The sequence below is a fragment of the Colias philodice genome, chromosome 15 (genome assembly GCF_061535455.1).
Source record: "Colias philodice isolate Cphi_HAF_F1 chromosome 15, ilColPhil1 Martin Lab GWU primary, whole genome shotgun sequence".
In the NCBI taxonomy this organism is placed as follows: domain Eukaryota; kingdom Metazoa; phylum Arthropoda; class Insecta; order Lepidoptera; family Pieridae; genus Colias; species Colias philodice.
In genome coordinates this window covers 9622158-9639908 of record NC_143100.1, presented here as the reverse complement: position 1 = coordinate 9639908, position 17751 = coordinate 9622158, and the positions used below count along the sequence as shown (strand labels likewise).

At 32.7% G+C, this 17751-nt stretch overlaps 2 long non-coding RNA genes across 2 annotated transcripts; both read left to right on the top strand.

Annotated features, from left to right (window-relative positions):
* The first annotated feature begins 2944 nt into the window (after positions 1-2944).
* On the top strand, positions 2945-4198 carry LOC149482468 (uncharacterized). The gene is made up of 2 exons (XR_016316753.1): positions 2945-3097; positions 3402-4198. It is a non-coding gene; the product is annotated as an uncharacterized LOC149482468 (long non-coding RNA).
* A 5220-nt stretch (positions 4199-9418) lies between these two features.
* Positions 9419-10195, top strand: LOC149482467 (uncharacterized). Its single transcript, XR_016316702.1, has 2 exons — positions 9419-9861; positions 10093-10195. It is a non-coding gene; the product is annotated as an uncharacterized LOC149482467 (long non-coding RNA).
* The last annotated feature ends 7556 nt before the right edge of the window (positions 10196-17751 follow it).

Sequence of the window (17751 nt, the reverse complement as noted above, 5' to 3'; positions counted from 1 at the left end):
AAAATACGAAGAACAAGAATAGATATTTTTTACTCCTTACAAAATATTCTTGTTCTGTGTAATCCTCAATAACTATTAAACGCCATTCGCCAACGTATGAAATAAAATTTTTTTATCACGCTTGAACTCATTGTTTAAAAATTGATTTTTATTAATTATTATAATTATATTCGCTTATAAATAAAATTAATATGCTATGCAATGATATTATATATAGAAACAAGAGGTAGATACGTCATCAACGCACCAAAACTGATTCCGTGAATTGGTCCTATTTGGGACCAATGCAATCAGTCAGATTGTCACCGGTCCCAGTGAGCGCATGTGCCGATAGGTACATTAAAGTTGTCGAAAATGCCTTCCTGTGTGTTCAGAAAGTGCACGTATTCGTGCAAAAAAATAAAGAAAGATAAAGGAATGTCATATCACAGCAAAATATATTAAATTATTACAGTTTAAGAGTAAAAATAACAATTTACAATTCTTTATTAATGACACTTGCTTGAAATAATGAAAGGGATAAAACATTGCTTCAATCACTAGTGTGACAAAGCTAGCGTACACTGTGTTCAAAGATTATCATGTAGATACGATTATTGAAAATAGAACGGTTATTTTATTAATTTCGATTTGGGTAAATACTTGATTAATTTTACATTTAAATCCACACAGTGCATATAATTAACAAATACATATATCTATTTATTATATACAATGAAATCGTGATGGCAAAAATGTATGTTTGCAAAAATGATGTTGAATATACGTATACTTTGAAGAAAAGATTATCGCTACTGATGAAAAATGCTATTTGCTTTTCTGTAAATAGCTATTGAACATAAATTTTATTTGTGTTTTAGATAAAAAAGGCTTATACTTCATCCTTTCTTTTATTTCATCCTTTTTTTTCATCTAGGCACCACGATTATTATAATTATCCTACAAGTTGGAGTGATGACCTTGTACGGGTTTCGGGAACTGCCTTGAAACGAATAGCGTAAGATCGGTCCTTATGGAGTTCTATAAGGAGGACTATATGCAGTATGCTCAGCAGTGGGTGATTATCGGGTGAAATGATGATGACCGAAAACGAACACCACAGCTAGTAATAAATACTTAATACAGTTATATCTCCAAAAAAGTTTTTTTATTTTTTTTTTCATTTTAATACGACATCATAATAATCATAAAATGGTAAATGAAATTGTCACATTTATTTACTTGTGCAGGAAACCTAACATCTATAACATTGAACCTTCTGTGTCATTAATCTATGCCAATAACCATGGCAACTATTTGTTTATTTATATTTAATTGGTGAATTCTTATGACTTTTGCTTACACCTGCGCGGAAGTGACAAACTATCTTTGTCTTTTTTGTTTATATCATTTTATTAGAGCCATCTCTCTTACACAGTCTGTCAATGTAATAAATTAAGTAAAATGAAAATTGTATTTGTGTGTGCCTGACACTGCATATGAAGCATTTTTTTTGGATATATTGTGAGTATATAACGTATCTATACATAAAATATCATTGATGCTATGTAAATAAAAGTGTAAGACTTGACAACATAAAGCTTTGCAAATTCGTTATTAAATTGCCATTATTTCAAATGGTTCTATCAACCTCTAATTATTACAAACCAACAATTCAATCAAAGATAACACCAATTAGTTCATAGCACATGTTTATCCTGTACATTTTCGTTAAATCCCCAGAACAAATCCCAACCTGGCATACATACAGAACGCCGCAAGAGAGCAGCTAGCAATTTCCTAGCGATATCCGACAATAGGCACTATAATCTATGGAAGGAACTTCATTTTACGCTTCGGTTCATCGCGAAATCTTTTATTAAATCTCTGTATGTCTCGTATTGTGCTATCTAATTAGGTTTGTATTCCTTATAAGCTCGGGAAACAAGTATTTTCGTAGACGGTTTATTAAGGGTTTCCTTGGTGATATAACGCTACAATTTATTAGTAGTAAACACGTTTTGTGAACAGTCAAGTATATTTTTAGCAATATTTTCAGTTAAAGACAAGATATTGACAAAAACTCTTAAAGGAAACTACTGGATTGTATTTAAAAATATTTCATCAAAGTATAGCAATCATATCCCCAGCTGTCCTATTTGTTTCTTTTTTAGTACTTGTTAAATCCAGTAGCAGCTGCAGCAAGAAGAATGAAAAGAAGAATAAATAAACTAATAAATGTAGGCGCCTGCTAAAATACACCGACAAGTTTTGATCACTATTTTTTCAAAAGGCGACAGTAATTATAAAACCATCGATGCACCAATGACGCGAATGCAACTGCACATTTGCTATTAGAAATTCTTATAACTTTCGTTTTAGTTACATAAGAAATAAAAAAAGACGTGTGGCACTCGGGGACTGCCGCGGTAAAGCTATTGCATGCTATGCCTTCAAGCCACACCTCCGCGCCCGTCGGAGTGGGGAGCGTGAGGTTTTTCGTTACGTAATTTCTGGATTCGGTCCCCGCGCTCAAGGCCCGCGATAGAAGCTATGCAATAGCATATAGCTTAAAAATAAACTCAAATACAACATATACATAAGCAAAAACAACATTTTAATAAAGCAAACATAAATCTAAACGAAACGTGTATGTACATTGTACAACGATCGATACACAAACGTTCATGCGAAAGATACGGGTCAAAAGGCAGTTGAATAAGCAACATGCACTTAATTAAGTCGAACCGGCTGCCACGAGTCGCATAATCCTATGGACCATTTCACATAATACCAGCCGAAACGTGGGCTATTCGAATTTGCATGTTTGTCTGGCAGATTTTTGTGTGTTTTACTTCAATCTATACGTTTGCTTTTTTAAGCCTATCTAATAAATTAATTGAACAGACGGCTCACAAAGGCCTGTAGGGGAGACCGAGGGGTTTTGAAACAAAGGTGAGTTGAAACAGTCCCGATTTCTCGGAACATAAAACTGTTAGCGATCTGGCAACGTCTTTTTTAACCAACTCCCTCCACCAGCTATCGCGTCAGTTCACGCCGGTGGCGTCATTTGTGCAGTTGTGTAGTTCTGAATGACATGTGCCGAAAATCGCAAAAAGTAAGTATTTCATGATTTTTTACGATGCTCGTACTTTAATATTGGTTTTATTTTTTGGGTTGAGTTATATATGTTTTACAAACTTATTATCTATAGATTCTTGAAATATACTTGGTAAATTTGATTTCTGTGTATTTACTGCTTTATCGTGATTTGAGTAAAAATTGGGAGGTTTTTTCTCACCGAGGTGATTTGAAACAGACTGTTTCAACTCTCCTTGTTTTCAATTTAATATCTGATTATAGCTAAAAAGTACGAAGATTATAGGATTTGATTATTGATTTAATGTGTTTATTTGTTTAAGCATGCCTATTGGAGGAACTAAAGCAAGAAAAAGATCAAAACCAGGCTATAAAACTAAAAAGGTTAAGGTTGTCAAGAAAAATAGGAATCCTGCTGCATTTGCTGTATGGAATCATATTCAAATAACAGATCCAAAGAAAAGTGGGCTCAATGTCTGAAATGCCAATTGTGGCCTGTGGGCTCGGGCTCATGAAGCTTGTGCTGGTGGAGAACTTTGTTTTTGAAATTTTTAAATTATTGTTACTTAAATAGTTTATAGTAGGTACTGATTGTAATACTTAAAAAACGACTGATTATTAACTATTTTATGTCAAAGATTTAGTTTTATAAAAATGTAAAATATTTTGTTGATTTGACTGATTATAATTGATGTTACGCATGTTAATTTTTATTAATTTAAGTGTTTATTATTTGTATTATACCTACTTGACTGATATGTCATTAAAATATTACTTATAAAGGTCGTTGATCACTTGAAAATATAAGTTTTAATTAAAACCTTTGAATCAAATCAACATTTTTATTTTGCAGCTCCTCTTACTCCCCAGAATCATAATGTTTCAACTCTCCTCGACCTCTGTTTCATCTTACCTAGGTATGAGGGGAATTGAAACAAGTTGACTTGTTGCGATTAAGTCAATTTTTCACCATCATTTTTAACGCTTACCGTTTATTTATGCTAATCATTCGCAAGTGTATAGAATAACCTATCGATTGGTACCAGTACTATAAGATTTCTGATAATAGTATGATTTATATTAAACAAAACGTGAAAATTGTTTCAACTCCCCTCGGTCTCCCCTAATCCTCGTAAACACTCTTTAGACGTAAGTATTAACGTTTTAATATAACCATTGTTAGGCATGTATTATAAACTGAATTAATAAAGATTGATCTCCAAAAAATTAGAATGATGTTGTATCGAGCTTACAATTTGTAAAAGACCTATGGAGATTCTTGACATTTTACTACGTAGGAGGCATTTGTTGGATGATAGGCGTCTCAGAACAAAAGTAAGTACCCACACATTTCAATTTAACAAAAAATATTGTAATAATTTCAAATGATATTCCACGCTTTTTCAAATAAAGCTTTCTTTCAAACTCGTTATTATCACAGTATACTTCTTATTAATTTACAGTATATCTATACTAATATTATAAAGCTGAAGAGTTTGTTTGTTTGTTTGTTTGAACGCACTAATCTCGGGAACTACTGGTCTGATTTGAAAAATTCTTTCTGTGTTAGATAGCCCATTTATCGAGGAAGGTTATAGGCTATATTTCATCACGCTACGGGCAACAGGAGTGGAGCCACGGGGGTGAAACCGCGCGGAGCAGCTAGTCTTCTATATATCTACTTATTCTTCACAAAACTCTCTTTCAGTGACAAATGCTTGTTTGGATTTCTAAAGTATAGGTGCTTCAAGTGATACATTTTAATGTTTCTAAACTTTGACCACGAGTAATACGTTCATGCAACAGCTACAAAGTTCACATATTCCCAGCTTTTCCTGGAATACAAGAAGTGGAAATGGAAGCTCAACAAACTATGAGAATAAAGTTTAAATTTCAACACGTTACAAAGTTTATGGCAAATAAATATTGTAACTTAAATATTTAAAATATCATTATTTTTATTTAGTTAGTTCAAAACTTACACAGTTCTAAAATAACAAATTATTCAGCAGTACTCATTCAACTATTAGGAACTATCTTCCATAAACTATGATTCCAGTTCTAATAGTCGTTTATTTATTTACTGACAATGATATCACATCTGACCCAAATAAACCCAAGTAAGTTTTTTTTTCTTTCAAAAATCACGTCAAATTATTTTACCCGCAGTTGTTGGTCTTAGCGAGATAATAATATATAGCCTATAAGCCTTCCTCGGTAAATGGGTTATCTAACACCGAAAGAATTTTTCAAATCGGACCAGTAGTTCCCGAGATTAGCGCGTTCAAACAAACAAACAAACTCTTCAGCTTTATAATATTAGTAAGTATAGGTAAAAAACCCAGGCAAAAAATATATTCCTTGTTTAGAAAGCATAATTGTAATTAATTAAATACCATTACCGCTCCCATTCACATCCACTCGTACTGACAGCAATTTAAACAATTATAGCCCCAAGTAAAAAGGAGATTGTATCATTTAAGAAACATAATTCCCTACTACTTAATGGACTCGAAACCAAAACAAGGAGTAATTAACTTGGTTACGAAGGTACTGAATACGACACTGTTAGCCTTGCGGTTTTCACTGGCAATTTGCTTCAAGGAACCCAAGATTACAAAGTCCTTTGAAATCGGAGTGTAAGAGCCTTAAATTGACGTCAGCGGTTAAAACATCGCTGTGGGCGGGGACTGTACAATTTATTGTTTTTCATAATAGTTTTTTCGATGGGGAACTTGGATCAACATAATGAGGTCTATAGTAAAGAATCTATCTGAAGAAAAATTTTATTATAGAAGAAATTAAAATGCTCTTTGAATAATTTTCCTATATTTAAAGTTATTCTTAACTATATTATAAACCATCCGTCCCAACTTAACTCAATGCCCGTGGTACATGTTTACGTATTCTCTACCTAAGAACCTGCCCCCCTATGCAAGTGGCTTTCTCACAGGGCTTTCTGTTAGCGTAGCGTTCAATAGATTGACGTAAGCTGTAGATACGAATAGACTACGAATGTATGAGATTGACGTAAGCTGTAGATACGTGTATCTACAGCTTACGTCAATCTCATACATTCGTAGTCTATTCTATTGAACGCTACGCTAACAGAAAGCCACTTGCATAGGGGGGCAGGTACTTCAAGGAAATAAAATAATAAAGATTACTAAACTATCCTCAGAATATGTTTGAAAGAGACACTCACGGCAACGAAAATATCTCCAAAAACCAACCATTCCTCTCATTTTCAATTCCATCCCAAACAATTCCAAGAGGTATTAACACGTAAAATGGAACGAATTAAAAGAGATCGTCGCAATGGCCGCCTTTGTTAGCGATGACAAATGCTACGTCGTTATGGTGCTCCCGCAATTTTCTGAGACACCACATTTGCTTAACATTTTGCATTCACGCCAACGTTTTGAGGTTTTATTAATTTTGTTATTTTATTCAAGAGCTTACGTGTGCAGCCCGTGCTTTGCCACTTTATGTCTTGAGATGTAGACATTTGGTTTTGGCGAAATAAATTCATCTATTATTTTGGCGGCATGTTTTTATCATGAAATTTTTAAGATGCAAAGAAGATGGAAAAGAAGTAATGCAGTATTTAGCAACTGCTTCACCGGATAAAAAATAAGTCATACCACGTGACCTAATTATATGTACAAGTCTAATTAAAACTAGCGTTAGCTACTATTAAGTATTCTGTGCTAAAACTTGCCCAAAAGGTGCGAAGCTTAATTGCGAATTTCATTCACTATTTTATTGAAAGAGAAATCTGTTACTATTATCTATTGTTACCTTCGTTATGTGCTGTCCATCCATCTATTTAGTTGAGTCCAAATGGAAGATGTATCTCAATAATACATACGTTTGATTATATGGATTAGATGTTTGTTACCTACTTAAAAACTCAACATAAGCTGTTAGCTGCATGAATATTGATGTCTCCCGCAGAGATAAATAAGAGACTAGAATACTGCAGTCTTTGAATCAAATTACCAGGAAAATCATGGACAAAAGCTAGTTGTAATAAAACAATTGAACCAAAATTACTATCAGCATAATGACCGCTCAATTAGGTCATTAAAATAACGCACACGCTCATAGATACATGAATCAGCTACCGTTAAATAACTCGCACAATAGTAACAAATAACCGTTGTATTCCCATAGAGAATTCATTGATTTGCTATGAGCTCAGGCAAATTGATACAAACGATTGTTTAGAACGATAAATTGGTGAGCAGGAAATATTCCATGGCTAGTAGGAGTTTGTACAACCGATATTTAACCGCGAGATAATATATTTGGCATTCCTACTGCGGCGCCGTGCCAAATGCTAAAACGAATTTGCGCTTTACCGTTTGTATTAATTTTTTGGTTAATAAGGTTAATGGTATTTTGAGTATAAGGTGTTATGAATTTATTTCATCAGAGATTTAAAAGGTTAGATAGAAATAGATTGCAGCATTTAAATGGTATGAACTTTATTTGGCTACACAGCTTTAGCATCCAAATTAAACATGAAATAACTAATCAGCAAATTTTTAAGTAGGTAAGCTTTTAATTTTTTCGAATTACTAATTGGAACATATTTTTAATTAGCTTGGCTTTACTAGCTTTGTAGGTACTTGGTTTAGAGTCCCACGAACCAGATTATAAGGAACCTTTGTGGAATATTTAATACAGATTTGACCAGCTGTTTTGCGTGAAAGAGTAAAAAACATAGTACGTCGATCAACTTATAGGTACGATTTTAATATTTATGCGATAGGATTTACCCACCATCTCATCCATATTATGAAACGTAAACAAGAATACAAAAACCCACAGTGATTATAAGTATTCATTCGTGTTTAACAATATTATTAAACATTATCACGATTAAGTAAATAGCAATGTTTTCCTAGAAAATAGTCATGAAAGCATAAACCAGTCATTTCTCACAGCCATAATGCGGCTCCAATTTGGGAAGAAAGCAACCCCATCTTGATTGAGACGGATTACACTGACAGAATAGGCAGAGGGAATTGCAAAGGAACCACTGATTAATATTTTTTCTTCCTAATGTCATATTTGTAGGCGTACAAGAGAATGCAATAAAATATACACATCACATTACGTAGAGATGACAAATGAAGATTTTTATTTAATGATAGTTTATTTTTATATTGTAGAGCAGGCGTAGAGCATGAATTCGTTGTTATTAGTGCGGTCGAAAAGCTTCTATGCAATATTCTTATACAAAAAGAACACGAAATCACACTCTTGCGAACTCTTACGAATCACAAATTAAGTGATATTAATGAGAAATTATTAACTCTTTATGTAATATCTAATAAATTCTACTGAAAATATAATATAATGAGCTTGAACTTGCAATAAATATTATATCAAATGCCACAGGTAAATCTGCAAAAAGCAAAGGCTGCTGAAGAAAATTCCCGGTACTGGGAACGATGTGATGAATTTATGTGTTAGGTATCTATGAGCCCATATATTCATGTATACAGAAATGCCCGAGAAAATTTATTCAAAATTATAGCTGAACTGACATTGTTTAGTTTTCACGAAAATTATCAAACGCGCGTAAATAAAGTTTGCTGACATTTTCTTTAAATTTTCTGTGCAAATTCATTATTTTTCAACGTTCCACACACAAAAAGTTAAACAGGATCCTGTTGCTAACAATTTGCTTGTCTGTCTGATCATTTTTTTTTTTGCAGTTGCAGCTTATTTGTACGGAACCCTCAGCCGTGAGTCCGACTCGCACTTGACCATTTTTTTGTTACATTGAAGAGTTCTTCAACACAAAAATACATACGGCAAAAACTAAGGCGTGACCAAGGGATGAAGGTGTAACATACAAAAAGGTAAAAACATAAGAGCAGACACTAATATCGTTAGCACTGAACACACGCATGAAGCTAATTGCATTCTCCATTATCTTTCGAGCTTTAATTAGCTTAATCTTCTAGAACAATATGACTGATGTAACTGTGAACTGCGCGAGGATTTTCAATTATATATGGTTTTGGGTGTTGAATAAGAAACACTATTAGTATCTTGATTTCTTGATTTTACTTTACTATGGTTAAAAAAGAGCGTTATAAAAAGTTACTCAATCTCTTAAATAATTAAGTACCTACATCATTACTTTATTCACAAAGACAAACAAACAAACTTTGTATTTTTGTATATAGAGTTCGATGAAAATGACCATAATATATTTACATGAGTTATCTTGAAACACTTTTTGAATAGTAAAATCTCATATAATGCAATTTTTAAAACCTTAGACCATTCCAATGACAGTAACTCTAACAAGCGATTTAATTTGGGATATTAAGGCCCAGTTTCATCAAGCTCTGTTAGTTAGTTTAACACGCTGTTAACTCTTTTAACGGGACATCAATGTAAGGGAGTGTCCCACCATGACCTAATCGAGGATTAGTTTCCTTAACACGGCATTATATTTAACCCGTGGCATAGAGGCTCTTTAAATTTTTAACAAGCGATTAGAAAAAATGATTTGAAGTTTTCTTGCTGTCAAGATGGACTCTGCATACTATTTTATTTTTGAAAATGAAGATGTGTTGGATGATTTGTATAATTTGGATTATATAGTGCGACCGCGACGGCCCAGAATTTCTAAAGACGTCGTCATTGTTTCGAAGAATATGATGATGTTGATTTTAGTACAAGATTTCGTTTATCAAAACAATCGGTTTTGGAAGTATTGCAATTAATTGAAGATAAACTCGAATAACCGTCGGATCTGTAAGTAAAACTATCTCGTGAGGTAATATTTATATTTATGTGCATAAAAGGTTCCTTCCTACATACTGTATTATTTTCAATTAAACCATAATAATCCTGTGAGTCATGTCAAATCTAGTATTGAATACCAATATAGGTACTTAAAATGTAAACTTCACCACTACTCAGGTAAGGCTCAGGCCTCCTCATGATTATGAAATGTACTTATCTTAATTTTAAATTCTGTTTTAGGAATCTATCAGTTTCACCTACAGACCAACTGCTTCTTGTAGTGCAGTGCAGTGATGGCTCAGTGGTGAAAAACATTGTGAGGAAACCGACATATCATAAGATAGCGTTGTGGATAATGACCTGATCCCTTACCGTGTTTAAGTTTAAGTTAGCACTACCAATCCCATGTCCCAGCAGTGAGAAAGTATATGGGCTGACGATGATGATGATCCTAATTTAATTTAAATGTGACATTGTTATAGAAATATGTAATTTTTCATGTAACCTAAATAAATAAAACTTGTGTTTTTATAAAACATTTTTATTGTACCCTTAGATTGTACCTATCAACATCATTCAATAAATAGGTTATACCAACTAGATACTAGGTTATTACAAACAAGAATTTACTATTAATTTACTTTAAATGTATCTTGCTGCTTCGTCTTTATTTTTCTTGTTTTAATTGCTCTTCTAGTATGAGATCTCTCGCACTTTCCTTCGGACTCCGAATTTTTTTTCGTAATTTCAACCAGATCCAGTTTACCTTCGACCAAGTGAAATTGAACCGCGATTTTTCTTCAACATTATTGTATTTATTCAACTCAAAATAAAATTAAAATAACACAAGAAAAATCACAACAAAACAATCTCCAAATAACATCAAACATTTGTAACCATGGTAACGACCAAATCGTTTGACATATAAACCAGCAAACGTAAAAGTTTCTACATGATTATTAAATTGTATACTGTGTTAGAACATTTCAATTTAGTCGAATTACCAAACATGACAGTTATTATACAACTAGAACAAATAGCCCCAACGTGCGAAACTATGGCATTGTCAACTATGACATTTTGTTTCGGGCGGTTTAAAATACGAATGAATGATTCGTGAGTCGCTCAGTTAATGGTCGATTTGATAATCGGCTGTTAGATTTCCTTCTTGGGACCTGTAGAGTTGACAACGATGTTAAAATACATGTTTAATTTGAAGCTCGATTAATAAATGTCTGATTTAGAAAATATTGGTGAAATTGGGTCTTAGCATCAAATTGTAAACGAACGGTTTTATTTTTGGATACAAGTGAAAAGTATGAGCGTTCTCATTTGTTAACATTCATGAATCAACGGTTAATCATTAAGTACATGGAATTTCAAACATATTTCTAAGTTTGGTCGACATAATGTGCCTAAGTGAATATTCGAATTCAGTCTAAAAAAATGATGAAAATTATTTTTGTTTAACATCCCACCACTTTTCAATTGCTAACAACCAGTCTCGATACATTGCATAAAAATAATAAATGAAAATCATTCATATTATTGATAAATGAAAATAAATTAGATAGATGAAAATAATATAACATTTCATCAACAGGACCACTCGGTAAAATATTCGTGTGTATCACTCTACATTATACAAACCACGGTGAATAGGTAGTATTTTTTATGTGCTAAACCGCAGAAGCCATTGGCACTGTAAAAATAATATCTTTGAGAAAACAAATAAATTCATATGACATAATTAATATCTGAAGACGAAAAGATAATATTAGCTAAAAAAACAAAGCAGGATATTTACACATGTTAAAACAAAATCGAATGACATTATCACAAATAAAACAAAAGAAAATACGACCAATACCACAACTATAGAAACTCGATTGACGCACACTCGGCACTCGCTTGTAACTTGCAGTAGATGGATCTCTTTACGCGTCGTCTACTCCATTATTCAAAGAAACCGTACCATAAAACTCGCGCCGTCGGTACTGAATCGTAACACGTTAGGCTCCGTCCTCAATGGTACCGTCTCCTTCATAAAATCACCTAATTTAATTCTCTCTAGCTATCACCAGTCACCACTTTAATTAAAACGGGATTTCGTGAATGAAATTGGGGAAATCCGCTCGTTAATGTGTCACTGAAATACTCGAAAATGAGTTACGCTCGTCAAAATTTCCGCTAGATGTCGTGGTAGTTGAAATATCGTGCGTGTAAACAATTAGAAGAGACAATTATTAATTTGAATACCTTTTACTACTCTGATAAACTTACAAGTTAATAAATGTCATAACATAAAAGTTAATACCCGCCAGGCGAGCAAAGTCAGAGGCTAAAGCTAATTTAAAACACTATCTGATACTACAAGGTAGCGTAAATAAAGTAAGTATCCGTCCCAGAATTTTTAACGAGTTAAAACAACTGCTCTCGAAACTTTTCTCTTGTTTCTTATTAAACTTCACTATGCAAGTTTTAATTGCAAATGATTTTTCTGTCTTGGATATTTAAACGAGTTTCTATGAATACTTAATACGTTTAGATGCAATGCAAGTTGATACTTTTATGAATAATGTCATCCAACTCTACATTTATTATTGTCTATTACGTGAACAAGAACTCAATATATTTTTTTTATGACTAATGAAATATTATTGTAACTGTGACTTTACAAAATAGGAAAAATAAAGATAAAAATAGTTTTCACCATTTTATTTTGAAACTCATAAAATAATCAATACGATAAATACATTGAAAATAAATATTAGTCAGTCCTCTAGCAAATATAACAATGGTACCAACTTTATCGACATTTCGAGTGTTATTCATAGTCTTACATGCTTCCCGCTCAAAGTAATATTTGTACAAACTGTTAGAAAAGCATTTATACTGAAAATTCTAAGAATATGCATTTTATCAGTTAGAGCGAAGTTGAAGCATGATTTCCCAGATATAACAGTTTCTGAATATGAAGGCTATAAACTGTAAGATCATAGAAAATGTTCAACTATTTTAAATATTCAATTACCGGCGTAAAAGATACTCTTTCAGTTGAGACTTCTATAAAATTACCTTCCGAAAATGCTTTAGAGGAAACGTTATTTTATGAAAAATATACCTAATTGATATTAAAAAAAATAATATAATTGATGTTTTTTAATTTCGAAACGCTATTGAACGAGCTACAAAAAAATTGCTAGCTTCTTTACTACAAAAAATACGATTCCTGGTAAAAAACGGCACCTAAAAATGGGATATAGAAATATCCGAATAAAAATGCCTTATTGCAATTGACGAGCTTACAAAACAGATCAATAACCACTTCCATTTGCAATAACAATCCAACAACGTAACTGGCAAGTCGAGTGGCCAAGTCGATGTGCCCGCGCCCTTACAAGCAAAACCACGTAAAACTAACAAGCCGAACTGAAAACTGAATGAAAATCAAAAGCCCATTCCGGCTTGTCCTACTCGATTTGAATATTTGTATGGGATATTTTTCATATCAAAATTTCTCGATAGCTCGCTCGATGGATTGCTAAAATTCGTATTAAAATGTTTTTTGCCCGTCAGTCCGGAATTTCTTTTTGAGCGCGCTTTACAGAAATTGTATCGAATTTTTTTGTAGTGTCCATGTAGTGTCTTTATAATATATATGGTTAAACGTAAAACGCTTGTTATAAAATATTTTTATTTTCAGAAAAAAAAAATATTTGACTTCAACTGTACGTTATTGACAATTTTGAACTGTAAACTATTATACTAATTTGTTACTGATGCCCTAAAGTTTTTGGCTCACTTAAAACTTTGCTCAATCAATTCTACAATGTATTTCGAATTTGGTAGGAAGGTAAAGCTAGTTGTACGCAAAGTTTACAACTAAGCCATGACCTTTTAGGACTAAAAGTTGTTGGCTGTTTCTGATAGAATAATGAAGGACAAAGCAAATTAAGTATATTTAGGGCCGATTTTTCAATCCTTGGTTAAAACTTATCCGTCCAATAAAGTGTTACACGATAATATTAAAATTTCACCTGTAAACTGTCAAATACAGGTAATTAGAATACATTTTTGAAATGGTAGTTTAATACGTTATTCGACGAATAAGTTTTAACCAACGATTGAAAAATCAGCCCTTAAAGGGAAAATAATTTTATCGATTGGTTATTAAATAATAGTGTTGACATGTAAAACGGGCAAAAAAATAAACTACTTACTTTAAAATAATTATTTAATATAATTTCGTGTTATTATTACCTACCACTAAAGAATATAAAAACACCAGAACTACATTAACTCCTCATAAAATATTTCTATTCTTCCCACCTTATTTACAATTTTGTCCTTGACAAAATTCGCTTTGGCTCAGCCCTATAGACTTCTAAATTACTTGAAAATCGAATACAATAATGAATAAACCTACATAAAGTCTAAATAAACGTTTTGTCAAAGTTTGTACCATATCCATACTAATATTATAAATGCGAAAGTAGCTCTGTCTGTCTGTCTGTTACTCAATCACGCCTAAACTACTGAACCAATTTGCATGAAATTTGGTATGGAGATATTTTGACACCCGAGAAAGGACATAGGCTACCTTTTATTGCGAAATATGTACCACGGGCGAAGCCGGGGCGGACCACTAGTTGCCTATAAAGTTAGTTATATTCATATCCATTTCACTTACACACACCAACTAACGTTAATCTAAACACCGATTTAGACACAAGTTCAAAAGCAATTTCAAGCGCTTATCACTTTAAAGCAACGTGGTACAGAACATATTTGATGAGTAGTCAAGGACTCAAATTGTTACTACTGAAAAAGGAGAAAGTTTATTTCATTTGTATATAAAATCCCTTGAACAATCTATTATTTCGATTAGTCTGAACCATGGGAAAATTGAAAAGGGACGATTAACCTCACTTAAAATTTTCTTTCTATTAATTCAATTATCATTTTCATAATAAGTTGTATTTTGATATTTAAGTACCATTTATGAAACAAAGTCAAAATAGAAAAAATAACTCTCATTAAAAAGCCAAAAAGGATTAGGATGAATTATCTACTTCTAATCTTAATTTAAAGAAAACGAAGAATAACAAAAATAAGTCAACATAAATTATCCAATACAATACCATACCTACATATCATTGGATCACCTAGTTTAAAATACAAACAAAGGAATACATGCATTCTATTTATACGAACAGAGAAACTCCAGCAAACCTTTTAGATCCAATAACCGAGCTTCGTCGATATATTCATAGAAACATAAACAGTTTAGAAGCCAACCTACATTCCCAAATGATGTTTGATTTAAACAAAACCCGAGCGAATAACTGATAGCACCACAAACTCCACGAATCGCGTAAAATTGTAAAAGTTAAATGTTCCGAGCCTTTCAAAGAAGCTCCGCAAACATAAACATTTGAGGAAAGTTGTTAATGAAACCGCAAGCCTTTTGTGGAACCGATCAATATTGTTTTAATGAGATATATCTCTGCGTATATCTTTTGTGCTGCTATAGTTTCCGACTGCCGAGCCTTTAAGGACTTAAAGAATTTAAAACTGACGTATTATGAAACATTATCTGTTTGTTGGAGCTGAAGTCATTAGCTATACTCGTTTTTATTAATTATTTAGGCTACTCTTAGTTGAGACGACTGTGCTCCGCGGTTTTACCAGCAGTGCTCCGCTCCTGTTGGTCTTAGCGAGATGATATTATATAGCCTTCCTCGATAAATGAGCTATCTAGCACCGAAACAATTTTTCAAATTCAGTACCTAGTTCCCGAGATTAGCGTGTACAAATAAACAAACAAACTCTTCAGCTTTATAATATTATATAGTATAGATTGTGTAACTATGCAAAACATATAATCATCCTTTTTCTGTGCAATGTTGTTTGAAGATATTTACATCAGTGAAAATAGTAGACTTAGTTACATATATCTTACGGCAGCTTAATAAATATTCACTCCTACACAGCCCACTTTAATTTACGCAACCCACCAACAAATAAACAGTCTTCAGTATACGGTATTTTTATCAAGCTTATCGAAAAATATCTGAAGAATACTAAAGTATCGCCATATGCCAGACGTTTAAAAATGTAGGCACTTTCTGGCTACAGTAAAATAAGCGAAGCGTGTGTTGCATGGATAGACCAATTCCATATTTGCATCTTTGTAGCAACTTCTTGTAAAATCTCCGTCAAAGAATATAGAATATTATAAAATTCTAATATTCGCTGCTATGAGAAAATATAAGAAGTGCAGGAGTCGAGAGTGAACCATGTGTCTTCTGTTACCAAAATAAGTATTTACCCGGAAGAATGAAAAAAATATGGAGAACAATAATTCTCTTCTCTCTTTATTGTGCACCAAAATACATATATAATAGTGACATCAGAAGAGATGATTACGAAAAATTGAGTGTTTTCCCTGTGAACTACTCTATAAAGAAGTGTATTATATCAAACTCAGACTCTTAACATTTATTTTAATTTTTATTTTTGCTCCTTGTGTTTCATAAAATGGTTACAAAATTGCAAGCACAGTACGAGAATGTACCTGAATCCTAACGATCAAAATTAGTTACCGCTGCCTCTACAATAGATATATTATGCCACCTTTTCGGCAACCAAATGCGACGCTAAGAGCCGGTAATATTTGCAATGTAAACAGTGCACCTTAGAGAATACTACAGGCATCATATAAATAGCTTGTAGCACAACTAGGAAATGTTAAGTGGTCGAAGAAAGGTAACATTTCTGTAACTTAATCTATGTCAGCGTATAACGGCTGCGCGGTTCGAGAGGTTAGTAAATAGAGTACATTTGTAAAGTTATTTAAACTTGTGCCGGCGGCATGCGTTCTGGATCTGATAGAATTTGCTTTTTATTCATTCGCAAGTAAATTAAGTTTTTCCATTGCTGTCGAACTTCATGAGTGTAAGTTAAGTGGAAATGGAAATTCTGTGTTCGTTAAATTGGATTTTATTCTTCTCGAATGATCTTGGAATAGTGTTAGCTATAACCGTTCCTTTTTATTGAAAGCTTTTAGTTCATTAAATTTGTTTTACGTATCATAGGAGCTAAATAAAAATATGTATTATTTCTTTTACATTCGCTATTGCAGTTTTAAGTACTAAACTTTAACGAGACGCATCTTTTTCAGGGTTTTAATGTTAAGATGGGTATAAAAATTTTGTACGTTAAAGCAAACATTTAACCAAATAATCAAGTAGTACTTACAGTTTTTGAAAAATGATTGGAGATACAGATACCTACGTATCTACGATTAGCTTATTTTTAATCAAATCTAAATCTTGCGGCTCTTCATAAATTAATCAATCGCTAATTAAAGAATCCGACAAATTGCGTTCCCGAGGATTTCCGAAAATAATTTATATCGCACTTAATAATGAAATAGACCAGCTATCTCCATCTTTTCCTTCACTATCCATCAATTTTTAATAACGCCATGAATTAATTCCGAATCGGAACCCGATAAATGCAACGGATAAGGGTTTCTCTTTTGCCGAAATTACTTCGCGTGACAGCGACTGATTGTGATTTATAACTTTCGCATCCAATGTAATTAACTTTTGTACAAACATGCCTTTTAATGCGTTTTACACACGCACCCTTTATAAACACCTGGCAAACAAAGTTTTTTAATAGTTGAATGTGGTTAGTAAAGACAACATTAGTTACCTCTGAACCGCAGAACTAAAAAAATGTGGGCAAAATAGCTGTTAACCGTCCTGTATTTGGCAAGCAAGTTTATGGAAATAGGAATAATCATTTGTAATTTATCTGTTTGTTTTGGGGGTAATCTTCGGAACAGCTCAACCGATTTTAGTAGGACTTTCTCTAGCTGAGAAGTTT